Below are 18632 nucleotides of genomic sequence, written 5' to 3' on the forward strand. Positions count from 1 at the left end.
AACTCCATTACAAACCATCCCCCAATAACTTTTCATATGCTCATGGTATATCAAAAAGAAAGATAAATAAAAAAGTTTCAATTAGGCTCAAAATAAGTGTAAAACAATCAAAGAATCATGTTAGGCTCAAAATTGGGTAACTAGGGATTTAATACATTAAGGTTGGCTTGAAAGCCTCAATCGTTCCAAAGAATTTCCTAAATCATTGTAATGTCGTAGTTAGCCAAGACTGTTATACTGTGTATTTTAAATAGTGCTAAACTCGCTAAACGAGTCATTTGGCCATAACCGTGCAACTAAATGTGATTAACAGTCCAGGGTTAAAAATTTCGGTCAAAAGGGATAATATTTCATTTATACATTAAGTTGTACATGGGATCCCATAATAAACATTTACAAAGTTGTTTACAGTTCCAAAAGGGAAATTACAACTCAAAAGTTACAACCAGTCGACCTAAGCAGCAAAAATATAGGGTTTAACCCTAGTTCCTCAAAGAAACCTTGGTCGTGGTGGTCAAGCGGCCGCATATGTACACGTTGCCACCTAAGCTCTCCAACACATGGCTGGTCCAACTTCCCTTTCCCCTTACCTGCACCACATAGCACTCGTGAGCCAAGACCGAACAAGAAAACTTAAACATGCTCATAAGCAGTTAATAATACATTACAAAACCATAATATGCATGCCTAGCCATAATAACCCTACTCATGCATGCATGGGGGCTAGTTTCCCTAGATAAATAATCAATGAATCATATCAGGGCCCGTTACCCAAAATACATGATTAATGAATCATACTGGGTCTCAACGCCCTAGGATATGAGACTAATAAGTCACCTCGGGGACCATTTCCCTATCCTCTATATAACTAGCCTTGGAGCTGGCCCAGCATACTTGGCGCTTAGTTTTTTTCACGACCATTGGGTCGGACAAGCGTATGATGCGCTTCTGATTATATCTAACCATATCAATCAGCGCTCAGCGCTATTACCGTCATTGACTCATAAGTCAATGTTTTTTATCAATTCGATGATGCTTTGCATATATCATATACCAAATATCCAGATACAGAGCATTCAACATGCTTAATCAACAATCACAGGCATATTCATAATCATGCACATTTACAAGGCTCAAGCCCTAATCAAATATGTATTTAACATTTAGGCCAAGCCCTAATCATGCACATCACGTATTAGGTGCAATTTTCTTACCTCAAGTCTGAGTGTAAAGTAAAATAAGAACGACCCTCGAGCATGATCCTGATCCCGAGCCCCTAGTGATAACCTAGTCACAACCAAGTATAGAATCCCATAAAAAATGAGTAAATAAAGGCTTCCGGACCGAGTCATAGCCTCCGGGAGATTGAATCCTACTAAATCGGGAAGTAGTTACGATCCCGAGCCCTTAGGTTTGAGTTCCTGCACTCAAAACCCTTCCAAGGCCCAAAATCCCTTAGGTGTCGTGGCCCCCAAGCGTTTGAGTTGTGGTCCGCCCAAGTCAGAGGACAACCTCTCCTTTCACTGAACACGGGCCGCGGTGCGACCCTGCATCAGGAAACCACACATACCTCTGGGTTCAAGAGGGCCACGACGCCCCAAGAACAGGGTCGTGGCGCGTCTACGCGAACCCAAATTTCACAACTCCAAATCCTCTCAAAATTCACCCCAAACTCATACCAAACTCACTATTCAATCTCACAACATCCCTAGAATCTCCCAAGCAACTAAACCCGCGTTTCCGATGGATCAAAAACTCACCAAACTGAAAAAATCCAATTCAAAACTCAAGAAACTTAAGGAAATGCAAACTTAGAAATTCAAAGCTTAAATTAACTCTGATTAAGTTTTTTTCCAAATAAATCCCACGGCTATAAAGCTTCCAATCTTCCCTAGAATCGTTATGACTCTAACCTTACTTGAATCCGAGCCCTAAAACTCAAGTTTCCTTCGAAAATGCTAACGAGCGTCAAATGAGAGAACATGAGAGAGAATGAGAATATTGAGCGTGTTTTTTATGTTTATGACAGGTTACTTAGGGCTCAAGTGTAGACTCCCAGAATTTTACTTAGCTAGTTAAATAGTAGTAGTAGTAGTAGTAGTAGTTATAGTATGATAATTACTGCAATGCCCCAAATATCCTAATAAGGTTTAGGACCTTGATTAGGAGGCCGGGAGGGCCATAATTGGTTTATTATGTTATTAAATGGTTATATGCATGTTTATGTGAATTATATTATTATATGATGATAAATGCATGCATATGGGTTCATATTTTATTATAAGGGCATTTTGGTAATTTGGCCCGTTGAGGGCATGATTGTGTATTTTCATGCATGTGGGTGAATTATAAATAATACCACATGATATGTGGATTTGTTCGAGCCATTCGGCATGAGACGATCATGGAATGCAAGTTTTCGGTCTAGTCATAACGGGTTTAAGTTCGGGGCTCGGAGTGAGTCTCGGGGTAATTTGGTGATTAGAACGTTGCCGGGAATTAAAGGGTAACGGGATATGAATTATTGGTATTTGAGAATATTGAGAATAGCAGGAATTGGAGGGTGTTAATTATAATTAACGAGATAGACGGGAAAGGACGGGTTTACCCTTGGAAATCTTTAGAGGGATTTATTTGACTTAGGGGCAAAATGGTCTTTTCACCCCTAAGATATATATAGAAAATGTAAGAAAACAGAGCATCATCATCCTCATATCTCTCCTTCTCGTACATATTCTTCTCTCCTTCTTCCTTTTGATTTTTGAAAGCTAACTTGAAGAAACAAGCTAGGAGATCAAAGTTTGGAGTCTATAATCTTAATTCATCCATTGAAGAGGACCCAAAACTAGCTTGAGGTAAGAAATCATCCATGCACTTTAAGATTTACTTTGTTTTTCTTTTAGTTTTCAGTCAAGGAGATTTTGATGTGGATAGTTAGGAATTAGTGAAAGTTTTGAGTAAGATTGATTCGGTTTTGATGAGGTTGTGATATGTATGAAGTTTAGGGGTTGAGTGGCATGTTTGGGTGATGTTTGGGGCTGGTTTGAAGGGTTGTTTTTCAAGGGAAATCACAAGGAAGGAAAACCATAAAGTTTCTGGTCTGTGGTTGGCGCAGCAGCGCTAGGCAGGGCAGAGAGCTGGGCCTCTCTGACTTGAAATAGCGCTTCAGCGCTGGTCCATTTTCCAGCAAGCCTATTTTAGGGCTCGGGATGACTTTTAAGGCTTGGGGATGGGTTCCTTTGCCCCGTTTGGGTAGATTGAGATTCCCGAGAGTGTGGGATGGATCTCGGGAGTGAGGTTTTAGATTATAAACCTTTTTATGATTTATTTTATTGATGGGATTCCATATTTGGTTATGACTAGGTGACCGTTAAAGGATCAAAGGATTGATCGTTCTCAAGGGTTGTTCTTTTACTAATTCTTGCTCGAACCCGAGGTAAGAAAATTGCACCCTGTGTATATGACATGCATGATTGTTGTTGAGGCATGTTGTTTGATAAATGTGGACATTGATTACATATTAAATGCTAGCGAATATTGTTTACTTGTCTATGGTACTGACTAGTCAGGGATACTGACCTAAGAGTCAGAAACGGCATAAGCGTCCTGAACACAGGGCCGAATGAAGATTAGATCTAATCGATATCAGCGTTGAATGACTCTAAGGCATTAATGCTGGACCGACCCTAAGGTCGATGAAACCTATAAGCGCTTGGCTAGTCTAAGACTAGTTACTCAGAGCCAGGGCCTAAGGCCTAGGTGACTACTTGTCACATGGCTAGGGAACAGTGTTCCATAGTTATGACTCTAGGGTCATGAGGAAGGTTATGTTGATGACTAGTCATCATGCACCTATCATGTTTAAGCTAGTGAAAGGTTCACTTATCTATAAAGTCCCGGTGACCCTATCGTCGCATGGCTATTGGGAATAAACCCACCTTAGTGACTATTACAACTGTCACTCTTCTATTTGGGGCTAAAAGCCCTGGATGATTATTATGATCATTGGTTGATGTGTTATACTCAACATTACGTGGACTCATTTGCCTGCTTGAATAGGGCTATATCTGCTAGGCGTGTGCCTTATGATTTGATGACATGTTGTTACTGTTCACAAGCATATTAAGTTTTCTTGCTGGGCTTCGGCTCACGGGTGCTATGTGGTGTAGGTAAAGGCAAAAGAAAGCTGGACCATCCTTGAGTTTGAGAGCTTAGGTGACGATGTGTACATATTGTTAGGAAAAATTGTTTTGCCTCAATGGAAATTGATAATAATATTACAACTCTATGCAATATATTACAAATAAATAATGATTGATAAAAAGGAGTTACAACTCTATAACTGAAAATTACAAATAAACAACGGAAATGAAGAAGATGATGAAGAAGAAGAGAATAGTAAAATACAACTCTAAGCAAAAGGTTACAAATAAAGTAAAGTGTTTGAAACAAAAGAAAAGAAAAGATTACAACTCTTGAACAAAAAATACAAGTAAAAGGAACAAGAGAATAAGAAGAAAACAATACAATAGAAAGAAGAACAGAAATACAAGAAACTCTCACTTACACAACCTAAGTGAAGAGGGTTGGGGGTCACCAACTTGAACAAGGTTTAAAACCTTTGTCCAAAAGCTTATTTCCCCCTAACTCAAGCACTAAGGGATCTCTCTCAGATATTGGAAAAGCTTTCTTGAATTATCAAGCCTCAAGGTGTTTCTAGCCAAGTGCTCTAATGGATAGAAATGTTGTGTCTTACAAGTGAGTTATAAGCTCCTATTTATAGAGTTTAGAGACACCCTTTGAATTTCAAATTCCACCAACCCCCATGGCTGTTACCAATGTTTAATTGGATTAATATGGAATTAAAAAAGAGATTTGGGAGTTATTTGGGTTTTTTGAGCTGTTCAACAAAGATTGAAAAAACTGAAAATTGGTCAGTTTTTGGCCTGTGGCCGCGGCCAGAGACATTAGTGGCCGCGGCCATTGGTCTCTGTCCCACAGGCCGCAGTCACCAACATTCATTGGCCGCGGCCACCGACCAATTTCAGCACTTAAAAATGTGTTGTTTTTCCAAACGGTTCCAAACCCTCCCAAATGATTTTGTAACTCCCAAAACACATTATTAGGGTTAAAATCATATCTCTAACAGCCATATCACATATGGCTTTATGAAATTCATCTCAATATTGTGTAACAACAATTTTACACAATAAAGGCTAATATTTGGAAGTTACAAATTTGTAACACCAAATATGTTACATTATTTGGATATATCTCATATATCTAAATATTGTAACTCTCTATTATATGTTACAATATGTGACACAATTTGGCACATTTATTTAATCTAAACATTATATTATAATATAATATAATATTACATTATATTATAAAATAATATAACACATATGCAGCTGCTCGACCACCACGACCGAGGTTTGAAGGGGAACTAGGGTTAAACCCTGTTTTGCCGCCTAGATCGGCTGGTTGTAAATATTTTCTTGTAATAGACCTCAAAAAATGTATATAATAAACGTTCTAATGAAACGTTATATCTTAACCCAAATTTTTAATCCCTAAACCGCTAATCATACTTAGTTACACATTTTTGGCCAAATGACTCGATTAGCGAGTTTAGCACTGTTTACAAGGTACACTGTAACGGTCCCTGGAGTTGGGGCGTTACAGTTACTGTGGATGTTGGTTCAAGCCGAGACTTAGTTGAACACTCGTTGCAGCACTTATAGATTTTATAAGTTTAACCTATAGTTTAAGAATATTAATTATAACATATGGTTTGCTTAATCTAGTTGATTATAAGAATGTCATTTATTATACTATAAGGTTTAGATAGAACTAATAAGATCATGACACTTGTCGTGTGCATGTTTATTAAGGAATTAAGTATTTTTGGTGAATCATTTTTAAAAAAAAAAGAAATATTTAAAAACTGTAGGACCTGCCAGCAGCTTTAAAACCATATTATGACTCAGTCAAAGCTGTTTATCCAATTCAAATTAAGCTGAAAAAGTGCAATTACGTGTCTAATATTTCAGCGTATGCTGATATATCGCAGCTATAGGGGCGATATATCGCCACATGGGAGATACGAAAAACACGTCGACTTTGCACGAACGATCGAACCAGCCTCGGGAATACTAGGAGAGGCGATATATCGCCTATAGGGGCGATATATCGGCCCCACCTATGTATTTTTGAAAGTTCAGTTTTTCAATTTTAAAAATAGTCTTAACCTCTTGACTAGCCTCTGAACGTTTTTGAGCAAGTCTTAAGCATCTGTTGAACAAATATTCAAATATTTTTCAATTAATATTCATTATTTTATTCAAGCTAAAAGGAGGTAGTTTCACTCCTTGAACTCTATAAATAGGACCTAGTACCCAACCATTTTTCTCATTCTTCAAGCTGTGTTAAGAGCCTTCAAGCTGCTAGGTTTACTATAGAGTGATAAATACTTGGGTTGGGATAAAAGCTTTATCATCTTAAGCTTTATAAACACTTGAGAAGTGAGATATAGAGTGTGTTTTCAAAATCGAGGTGTAGTTCAGTTTTAGTACATCCAAAGGTACTCTTATTCAGTTTAATTCTTTATTCTTTATTCTTTAGTTTTCATTCAGATCCTAACTCATTATTTTCAATTATTGGTTAGGTATTTAAGTTCTTTGAACTTAAGGTTTCTTTTTGGTAAGCTTCTTCTGGGTGGTTTAGTTCTCTTCTTTATCATCTCTTTTCTTTATAAATACTCACATTCTTATTGTTGGTTTTAGGAGTGTTCCAAATCCTGTCTTTGTTCTCAAATATCCCGGTGTTGGTAAGGAAAATATGATAGATTCAATATGTTTATATGTTATGTTATGTTATGTTTACATTATGTATAGTATGTTTATAGTCCTTGGGCATATGACTTGTCTAGCTAGCAAGCCCCAATAATTTATGGGCATATGACTTGCTTAGCTAGCAAGCCCCACAAATCTATTAGGCATATGACTTGTTTAGTTAACAAGCCCCAAGAAGTCTGATGGCCATTGTAGTATTATATGACATATGTTTATAGTATATGTTTATGATATAGTTTATGTATATGTTTTATGTTGTTAGTAGATTTTCCTTGCTGAGCATTAAGCTCATTCCTTTATTTTTATGTGATGCAGGAAAATAGATAAGGCGGCGGAATGCTTCATGGTAGCTTGGCTTGTGTATTGAGGAAGAAGGGATTCGATGGACTGCGTGATGATTTGAGGACGACGTTATTTTTTTTGTCTCTTTAAATTATGTTTTTATGTATTTTTCGCATTTATCCTTGTAAACAATTTCATTTAGTTTAAAGTTATGTTTTATTTTAAAACAATGGGATCACATACCGCTCATTTATGTATTTCAATATTTACTTTAGAGTTTTTTATAAAGTTGTGAATGTTTCTTATGTATGTTTTCTCGAAAATAGTGTCTATGCATAGTAGTTTTAATGGTCCAAGGTCTTAGAAATAGTTTGGTCATTACATCAAGTAACCTTAAATAAATCCCAATGCTCGGGGTATCAAAAATTTCCCCGGGGGTAAAATAGTAAAAATCCCCATAATTCCCTCCTGATCTCATAACTCCAAATATATCCTCAAATATTCATTCCCATTACCCAGTATATTGGTAATGTACTAAATACCCAAAATACCCCTTGACTCACCCCGAGTCAAGTATTGGTCCCGTTGTGACTTTCCCGCTAACTTGCTCCCTAGGATCGTCTCTTGCCGAGTAACCCAAATATATTCACATAATAATGTGGTCTCACACATATATCACATATATGCAAAATATGGCCAAATTACGAAAATTGCCATTATGATAAGAAACGGGCCCACATGCTTATTTAATACACATAAACATGCATATCAGGTCATATTATAATATAACTCACATAATCATACAATGATACACATAAATATCACTATAACGCCCTAAACTCCAGGGACCGTTACGGTGTGCATTTTGAACAATGCTAAACTCGCTAACCGAGTTATTTGGCCATAATTGTGTAACTAAGAATGATTAGCAGTTTAGGGTTAAAATTTTTGGTTAAGATATAACGTTTCACTAAAACGTTTAATGTATACATTGGGATCCCAAAAATATAATTTAAAGGTTCATTACAAGAAAATATTTACAACCAGCCGATCTAAGCAGCAAAACAAGGTTTAACCCTAGTTCCTCTTTCAACCCTCGGCCGTGGCGGTTGAGCAGCTGCATATGTACACATCGTCACCTAAGCTCTCCAACTCAAGGATGGTCCAGCTTTCTTTTGCCTTTACCTGCACCACATAGCACCTGTGAGTCGAAGCCCAGCAAGAAAACTCATTATGCTCATAAACAATCATATCATGACATCAAATCATATCTGGCATGCCTAGCAAATATAGCTCTATTCAAGCATGCAAATAAATTCAGATAATGCTGGGGAATCTAGGATAAGAAATCCTGCCCTCCTGATTGGATGACTATCAAGTCAATCCTAATCAGATGAGTGATTTAACACTGGTGGTTCCATTAACCATAATGAGTGACTAACAAGCAAGTCACCACGGGGCTCAGCACCCACAACCATGCAAATGATGATCATTATGATCATATAGAGCTTATATGTAACGCCCTACTCCCTTAGAGCCGTCACTAAGTGTGTTTAAAATTGTGCCTCAACTCGCTAATCGAGGTTTTAAATAAAAAACGTGTAACTAAGCCATAATTTAAAGAAAACATTAAAGAAAGTAGATTTCATTGCTAATCATAAAGGTTTACACTTGGGATCCCAAAACAAAGTTTAGAAAATATTTACAACACAAAACTAATCAGAGTCGACTAGACGACAAAACCTAAGTTCCCTTATAAACATCTCCCAAATTCCCCTAGCTGTGGCAGCGAGGCTGGCCGGACATGTACACACCGCCTCATGCCAGCTGTGCTCATGGTTGGTTGATCTTCTCTTTACCCTTACCTGCACCACAGAGCATCTGTGAGCCGTAGCCCAGCAAGAAAAACCAAAACAGATAACATATGCAAAATACAAGTCAAACATATAAATAGGCCACCAATGGCTAAACACATACGGCCTAGCCGCCCAGGCGTTTACCAAGCCCTAGGTTTGCGGACCACGCCGTGAGGATATCCCAGGTATCCTTTTAGGGACTCGCCCTGGCAACTCGCACCCCTCGTGCTCAACGCTGCTCCCGGCCCTTTGCCGTTCTCGGCCTTGCACTCAACGTGTCTGACGCCGTTCCCGGCCCCACGCCGTTCCCGGTCTACATCGCTCCCAGCTCTTGCCGATCACACATATAATATCAAACACCATATAGAAACAAGCACAGAATTCAAACATAAACAAATAAAGAGCCATGCTCTGCAATACCAACATATATATATATATATATAGGGCTTGGCCCTGCATATCACTTCCGTTCAATACAATGGGCTCAGCCCTGCACACGAGCTCTATGGAAACAGGGGTTTCCTTACCTGAGTTCCGAGCTCCCTGAGCACCGATGCCCCGAGCACAGTCTGCTAACGTGAGCCTTGCCGAAACCCTAGTCACAACACATAACAATATCCGACCATCAAATTCCAACCCAACAAATAACCTCGAACCGTAACCCTAACCTCCGGGATCTTGAATTCTATCACTTCGAGTGATAAAATCCATCCCGAGCCTTCCCCTTAAAGTTCCCAAGTCAAAAATATCATAAAATTCCTCACTGACACTAAGGGCCGCGGCCCCACCCCCTAGAGCCGCGGCTAGCCTCAAAACAGAGGCTAGCTCTCCACTGACCAACACGCGGGCTGCGGCGTGCCCGAATTCCTTCAGCCTCCCACGGCTGTGCGCGCATGCGGGCCGCGGCACACCCCTCCTAGGGTCGCAGCACTAACAGCAAACCCATAATTTCCATCAACTTTTCATCCCTTCTTCAAGCCAATTATCACCAAAACCAAACTAAGACTCCTAAATATTCAACACAGTTACTCCAGCACAGAAACAACATCAAAACCTCATCAAAGCATGCTCCAAAACTTAGCTAAAACACCCAAAGATTAAGCAAGTTTAACTACATGCAAACCTCTAAACCAGCAGAAAATTAAAGACTAGAACTTAGTGTTTAAAGCTTACCTTGCTGAGCTTAATCCCAGAATTTTGATCCTCAATCCCAAAGCTTCAAGACCCTAGAGTTTCCCAGCAGAACCCCTTCAATTTTCCAAGCAATTCCTTTAAGTTTCTTCAAGTTTAGCCTTAGAGAGAGTGAAAGAGAGAGACAAAAAGCTATTTCTCAGTTCCAAGGAAGATATGAGTCGGTTTCCCTCAGTTTCTGTACAGTTCCATTTCATTTATTTGTTTTATATGACTTAAGTCTAAAGGTTACCTCAAGGCTCGGGGTACCAAAACGTCCCCGAGGGCAAAAATGGTAAATTCCCCAAATATTCCCGCCTAGACATTCTATCCTCAAATATATCTCCAAATATTTATTTCTATGTCCCGATAATCCCATAACTCAGCTAATACCAGAATTACCCCTCGACTCGCCCCGAATCCGAATCTCAACCCCGTTGTGACCCCCTGGCTAACTGCTCCCCAGGACTGTCTCGGATCGTGCTGTACAGACATATCACACATATACAACATATATTTCATTTATCACATTTAACTCAATTAACATGCATCATAATCATATATACACATAGATTCACATATAAGCATATCTAAACCACCTATTGCCCTCCAGGCACACTAATCAAGGCCCTAAGCCTGATTAGCAAATTCGGGTCGTTACATTATAGCCCTGAACAGGTGAGTGAATATCACTTTGAGGTTCTGTTAAACCATAATGAGTGACTAACGAGCAAGTCACTACGGGGCTCGGCACCCATAGCCGTGTGACGAAACTGTCACCTGGGCTTTCTGGCAATGGCTCTAGTCAGATGAGTGACTGACGAACAAGTCACTACGGGGCTCGGCACCCACAGTCATGTGACAAAATAGTCACCTGGGCTCAGCACCCATAGCCATGTGACTAAACAGTCACTTGGACCTTCTAGCCCTGGCTCCAATCAAATGAGTGACTACTAGGTAAGTCACTCGGGCTCAACACCCATAGTCATGTGACTAAACAGTCACTGGGGCTCTTTGGCCCTGGCTCTAAGTGACTAGCCTTTGGTTAGACAAGCTCTTTTAGTTTTCATCGAACTTGAGGTCGGTCCGACATTAATGCTCATTTGAGTCATTCACTGCAGATTTCGATTAGATCTAATCTTTATCAGCTTGCGTTAAACACGCTAAGTCCGTTCTTGACTTTTTAGTCAATACCAGGTGACCAGTGCTCAGTACTACTACCGAACTTGACAAGTAGGTCACAACTTCACATTTAATACTGACACCATTGCCAATTATGACTAGTTAGTCAGTGCCACGTACAAGTAAGCAATGCTACCAGGCATATATCATATGTCAAATATCCAAATGCAGGGCATTCAACATGCTTACTTAACAGTTGCTAGCATAATTATGATCATGCATAAACACAGAGACTCAAGCTCTGATCAATCTCATATTCAATATTCATGGCATGCCCTAATCACATGTTTCTCATGCATCACATTTAAACACTCGACATGCCTCACTAATAACCATGCATGTCACATATGGGGTGCAGTTTTCTTACCCTTGGTCCAAACACAGGTTACCAATAAACGAGCCACAAGCACAATCCTGATTCCAAGCCCCTAGTGATAACCTAGTCACAACCATAATATAAAACCTCATCAAAATGAGTAAATAAATACTTCCAAACCCAACCCAAGCCTCTGGGACGTCGAATCCCACTTAACTAGGTACTAGGATTGATCCCAAGCCCTTAAAGTTAAGTTCCCACGACTAAAACACAATTCTGGGCAAAATTTCCTTAATTTTCACGACCCTCCATACACCATGCCGCAGCCCACCCCCCTGACAGAGCCTTCCTCCTTCTTTAGCAAGCTTGGGCCGCGGCGCCCTAGAACAGGGCCGCGACCCAACCTCGAACCCGCAATTTTTCCTCATTTTCTTCTTTTTAAAACCTTCCAAAAACCTATCCAAACATCTCCAAACTCAAAAATCAAAGTTCCCAAACATCCCCATGATCCAAAACCAATAAAACCCAAGCTTCAATTCATTCAAAAACTCATCAAAACACAAAGTCCAACTCAAGCTTAACAACTTTAAAAACTTAGAACTTAAAACTTGGATTACCTTCGATTAAGTTGTTCCCAACTAAATCCTCCAGCTAATAAGCTTATAATCTTCCCTAGGATCGCTATGCCTCGATCCTCGCTTGAATCCGAGTCCTAGAACTCAAGTTTCCTTTGAAAATGCGATCGGAAGATGAAAATGGAAGAGAGAACTTACTGAACGTTCTTTTTATTTCTTAATAGGTTACTTCAAGCTTAAGTAGCCTCAAACAAATCCTAACGCTCGGGGTCTCGAAAACATCCCCGGGGCAAAATAGTCAAAACCTCTAGAATTTCCCCCTGATCTTACTAACTCCCAATTTATCATCAAATACTTATTCACATTCCCCAATAACCCAGTAATGTGCTAAATACCCATTGACTCATTTCGAGTAAAAAATAAATCCCGTTGTGACTTTCCCACTAGCTTACCTCCTAGGATCGTCTCGTGCTAAGTAACCCTAGCATAACCAAATAAATAATGAAGCACCACACACATACCACATATATGCCAAATATGCCCGAAATGGCCAAAATATGAAAATCACCCAATTAATCAGAAATTAGTTCACATGCATATTTAATACACCTAAACATGTATATTATAATTTAATAACATAATAAATCAATTATGGCCCTCCCGGCCTCCTAATCAAGGTCCTAAACCTTATTAGGAAATTTGGGGCATTACAGTATCTGTATGACTTGTGTAGTAATTAGGTTTCCATGTTTAATGCCTTCTATATGTTCAAGTTTATCACATAAATGTAGAAAATTGCATATAGATTGAGATCTTATATCTTGAAAAAGAATAGGAATCGATTATATTAACCTGCTATTAGAATATAAAGAAGAGATTTAGAATTGATTATTAAAATTAATAGAATGAAAAGTTGATGAAATTAATTCCTAGGCTTTTTACTATTGATTTTTGATTAGTTGATTCATTGATTTGTTTCCAGTTATTTAAATTATGTTCATAATTTAGAGTATTCACTTTAATTTTAATTTTTCATCATAATTTTAATTCACCAAATCGAAAGTTAAAGAACAATTAGTGGTATTTGGAAAACAGTCTTCGTGGGATCGACACTCTACTTATCATATATTACTTGATTCGGCCACGTATACTTGCGTGTTAATTTTCACAGATCAAGTTTTTGGCGCCGTTTCCGGGGACTTAAATTCCAATATCATAGTTAATTGTTATGTGTTCTAATTTGGTTATTTTATTTCTGTTTAACATTTATTTGGATCATGGTTCTATTGTGTTTCAGGAATTGTTGGTATATGCGAAGCAATAGACAAAAGGAGATTATACCAATCGATCTGGAAATTGAAAGAACGTGCAGACAGAACCGAAAAACAAAGAGGAGATTGGAGTTTACCATGGCTGACAATTTGGGAAACGGTGCTAATAATGGTCAAGGGGCTGCAGAGGTTCCAAGGGAGCAAGGACCAAGAGCATTGAGAGATTATGTACTTCCTACTGTTACAGGAGTGCATTCATTCATTAGACCTCCAACCATTGCTGCAAAAAAAATTGAGATTAAGCCAGCAATCCTTCAAATGGTCCAATCAACTGTTCAGTTTGGAGGTATGCCATCGGAGGACCCCAATTTACACATAGCTAATTTTCTGGAGTTATGTGCTACGTTCAAGATGAATGGGGTGAGTGATGATGCTATAAGATTAATGCTATTCCCATTTTCATTAAGGGATAGGGCGAAGAGTTGGTTGATATCCTTACAGGCGAATTCTATCACTACATGGGAGGAGTTAGCTCAGAAGTTCCTTGCTAAGTTCTTTCCTCCAGCGAAGGCTGCAAAACTAAGGGGAGAGATCAATACTTTTTATCAGATGTAAGGGGAGTCACTGTATGATTCTTGGGAGCAATTTAAGGAGTTGTTAAGGAAGTGTCCACATCATGGTATAGAAAAGTGGATGTTGGTGCATAATTTTTACAATGGGTTGAATAGAACAACTAGAACAATTATAGATGATGCGGCGGGAGGTGCTTCTATGAGTAAGAGTGCTAATGAGGCATATGAGCTATTAGAGGAGATGGCGATGAATAATTATTAGTGGCTAGCTGAAAGGGGACAACCAAAAAAGGTGGCTGGAAGGATGGAATTGGACGCTATATCCATGCTTACAGCTCAAGTAGCAGCCTTGACAAAGCAACTACAAAACACTACACTCCCATCTCAAGCTATGCAAGTTCAAAACCTATGTGAATTGTGTGGTACAACCCATCCACCCAACCAATGCCCGGCTCTAGATATGAATAATGTGCCCATGGAAGAAGTACAAGCTATGGGGAATTACCAGAGACAACCCAATAACCCCAATTCCATGTCCTACAACCCAGGTTGGAAGAACCATCCTAATTTTTCTTGGTCCAATAATCAAAACACTCGACAACCTTACCCTCCACCTCAGCCACAATATCAACCTGCCCAAAATAAACCACTGTATCCACAACAACATGCACACCAACACCCTCCACTTGGATATTATCAACCACAAAATAGACCACACCCAATGCCAATGAAACCAGTTAAACCTCAGCCTGATGCACTTAACCAATTTATGACTGAAACCAGGGCGTCCATAAGGAGTTTGGAGAATCAAATAGGGAAGTTGGCTACTTTAATGTCTAATAGAGCTCAAGGAAATTTGTCGAGCACTACAGAAGTTAATCCTAAAGAATAGTGTCAAGCTATTACTTTGAGGAGTGGAACAAGGTATGTGTAATGCCCCGAAATCCTTAATGCGGTTTAATGGATGGATTAGTAGGCCGGGAGGCCCATACTTGTTTAATTATGCCATTAAATGAATATATGCATGTTTATGTGGATTATATTATAATATGATGTTATATACATGCATGTGGGTCCACATTTGTTTATTAAACCGTTTTGGCAATTTGGGCTGTTTAGAGCATAATTGTGTATTTGGGTGCATTTTGTGATTCATGAATGAGATCCCATCATTATGGAGATATATTCGAGCTATTTGGCATGAGACAGTCATATATAATGGATTAGCGGTTTTGTCATAACGGGGTCAATTTTTGGGTAATAAGAATGTTTATTTAATGATAAAGTGGGAGTATTTGAGATCAGGAGGAAATTCTGGAAGTTTTGATTATAATATCCTCGGGGGTGTTTTTGGGACCCCGAGCACTAGGTTTTATTTGAGGTTACTTAAGCTTGAAGTATTTTTTTCAGATAGAACAGTACGTTAGAAAACATTTCCTCTCTCCTTCGTTAGCTCATTTTACCGTTCGAAGCCTTTTTGAAGAAATCTCGAGTTCTAGGGGTCGGAATCAAGCGAGGGTTGAGGCATAGCGATCCTAGGAAATATTAGAAGCGTCTTAACTGAAGGATTTGACGAAAAACAACTTAATTGAAGGTAATATAAGTTTAAGTTTTGAGTTTTTAGAGTTTCTAAGCTTTGAATTGGGTTTTGTGAATCGTTGAGTTTTTAGTTCATTTGAACCCTGGGTTTTGATGGTTTTGGAGCATTGGGAAGCTTGGGAACTTTGATTTGATGATTTGGTAATGTTTAGGTATGTTTTTGGAGGATTCGGGAAGTTGAAAATCGAGTTTGGGCATGTTCTGGGTTGGGCGCCGCGGCCCTGTTCTTGGAGAGTTGCGGCCCTAGCTCGAAGAAGCAGGTGGGAGGATTTGTGCTTGCTGGGCGCCGCGACCCTTGATGTAGGGCATCACGGCCCTTGCTTCAGGAATGGCTGGGGGCCACGGCACAAGGTGCCAGGGCCGCGACTCTTGAGCAGGATTGAGCCCGTTTGTGTGTTTTGACCTCAGGAACATAGTTTTAGGCCTCGGGATTGTTCCTACTACTTGGATTAGTTTGGATTGATGTCCCGGAGGCTAGATATTGGTTTGGGAACCTATGTTGTTCATTTTATTGATGGTGTCCCTTATTTGGTTATGATTAGGTGACCGCTAAAGGACTTAAAGTCAGATCGTTCTCAAGGTTCATTCTTTTATTCATTCTAGCTCGAATCAAAGGTAAGAAAGCTGCACCCCATATGTGACATGCATGGTTATTCTTGATGCATGTTGGATGTTTAAATGTAAACATTGATAGCATATTGAATGCTTAGCAATCTTGCTCATTTACATATGGTTATTATTGAGGCATGCTGGATGATTAAGTGTGATGCATGTGATGCACGAGAAACATGTGATTAGGGCGTGCCATGAATATTGATTGTGAGATTGATCAGAGCTTGAGTCTCTGTGTTTGTGCATGATCATAATTGTGCTAGCAACTGTTAAGTAAGCATGCTGAATGCCCTACGTTTGAATATTCGACACATGACATATGTTTGGTAGCATTGCTTACTTGTGCATGGCACTGACTAATTAGTCAGAATTGGCAAAGGTGTCAGTATCAATTGTGAAACTGTGACTCATTAGTCAAGTTCGGCAGTGGTACTGGGCACTGGTCACACAGTGCTGACTCATAAGTCAGGACGGCCTTAGCGTGTTCAACGCAAGCCAATAAGGATTAGATCTAATCGACATCTGCATTGGATGACTCAAAGAGCATTAATGCCGGACTGACCTCAAGTTTGATGAATATTATAAGCGCTTGTGTGACTTGCCCATCAGTCACTCATCTGTTAAGTTAGAGACTTACCCATCAGTCTCTCATCTGTTTAAGGCTAGTGGCTTACCTAGCAGCCACTCTTATGTTTAAATTGGTGACTTGCTTGTCAGTCACTCAGTATGGTTTTCTAGAACCTCAAAGTGATATTCACTCATCTGTTCAGAGCTATAAACTCTGCATGATCATTTTGATCATCATATGCATGGCTTTGGGTGCTGAGCCCCGTAGTGACTTGCTTGTTGGTCACTCAGTATGGTTTACCAGAACCTCAAGTGTCGAATCACTCATCTGGTTAGGATTGACTTGGTAGTCATCCAATCAGAAGGGTATGATTTCTTATCCTGGATACCCCAGCATTGTTTGAATTCATTTGCATGCTTAAATAAAGTTATGTTTGCTAGGCATGCCAGATATGATTTGATATCATGATATGACTGTTCTTGAGCATATTGGGTTTTCTTGCTGGGCTTCGGCTCACGGGTGCTATGTAGTGCAGGTAAAGGCGAAAGAAAGCTGGACCATCCTTGAGTTGGAGAGCTTAGGTGACGATGTGTACATATGCAGATGCTCGACCGCCATGGCCGAGGTTTGAAGGAGAAGGAACTAGGGCTAAACCCTGTTTTGCCGCTTAGATCGGCTGGTTGTAAATATTTTCTTATAATAGACCTCATTATATTTTTGGGATCCCAATGTATACAGTAAACATTCTAGTGAAACGTTATATCTTAACCGAAATTTTTAATCCCTAAGCCGCTAAACGTTTATGGCCAAATGACTCGATTATCGAGTTTAGCACTGTTTTCAATGTGCACCGTAATGGTCCTTGGAGTTGGGGCGTTACAGTATGAAGGGCCAAAGAAGAATCAGTCAGAAGAAGAAGTTCAGAAGGGGAACACACAAGGCATAGAAAAAGAGAAGTCTAATAAAGAAAAGGTTACCGAAGACCTTAGCAAGGAAGAAGAGGTACCACCTGTGAGTATTGAGCATCATGTTAGAATTCCATATCCACAAAGGTTGCGCAAGCATAATTTGGATAAGCAGTTTGCAAAGTTTTTAGAAGTGTTCAAGAAGCTACATATTAATATACCGTTCGCATAAGCATTAGAAAAAATGCCCAGCTATGTGAAGTTTATGAAGGAGATTCTGTCTAACAAGAGAAAGATGGGTGATTATGAAACTGTAGCATTAACAAAAGAGTGTAGTGCGATTTTGCAAAGGAAACTTCCTCAAAAGCTACGAGATCCTGGTAGTTTTACTATTCCATGCACGAATGGGGAGTTTGAATGTAAGCATGCACTTTGCGATTTGGGGGCAAGTATTAATTTAATGCCTTTGTCAGTATTTCGTAGACTTGGTTTGGGTGAAGCTAGGCCAACCACAGTAACATTGCAACTGGTTGATAGATCTATGAAGCATCCACGTGCTATTATACAAGATGTGTTGGTGAAGGTGGATAAGTTTATATTTCCAGTTGATTTTATAGTTCTTGATATGGAGGAGGATGAGAATGTTCCTATTATCTTGGGGATGCCATTTTTAGCAACTGGGCAAGCATTGATAGATGTGCAAAAAGGAGAGTTAAGGCTAAGAGTGCAAGGGGAAGAAGTAGTATTTAATGTGTTCAAGGCTATGACTTATCCTAAAGCAAGTGACAATTGTTTCTCAGTTAATGTGGTAGAAGAATTAGTAGGGAGAAGAAAATTAATTGAAGATCCTCTTGAAATAAGTCTTAT

At 39.3% G+C, this 18632-nt stretch overlaps 1 non-coding gene across 1 annotated transcript; it reads right to left on the reverse strand.

Moving 5' to 3' along the window:
• Positions 1 to 14085: 14085 nt before the first annotated feature.
• LOC133820683 (small nucleolar RNA R71) lies at positions 14086 to 14192 on the reverse strand. The gene has a single exon (XR_009887085.1). It is a non-coding gene; the product is annotated as a small nucleolar RNA R71 (small nucleolar RNA).
• Positions 14193 to 18632: the final 4440 nt, after the last annotated feature.

Source organism: Humulus lupulus, chromosome 2 (genome assembly GCF_963169125.1).
Source record: "Humulus lupulus chromosome 2, drHumLupu1.1, whole genome shotgun sequence".
Lineage (NCBI taxonomy): Eukaryota > Viridiplantae > Streptophyta > Magnoliopsida > Rosales > Cannabaceae > Humulus > Humulus lupulus.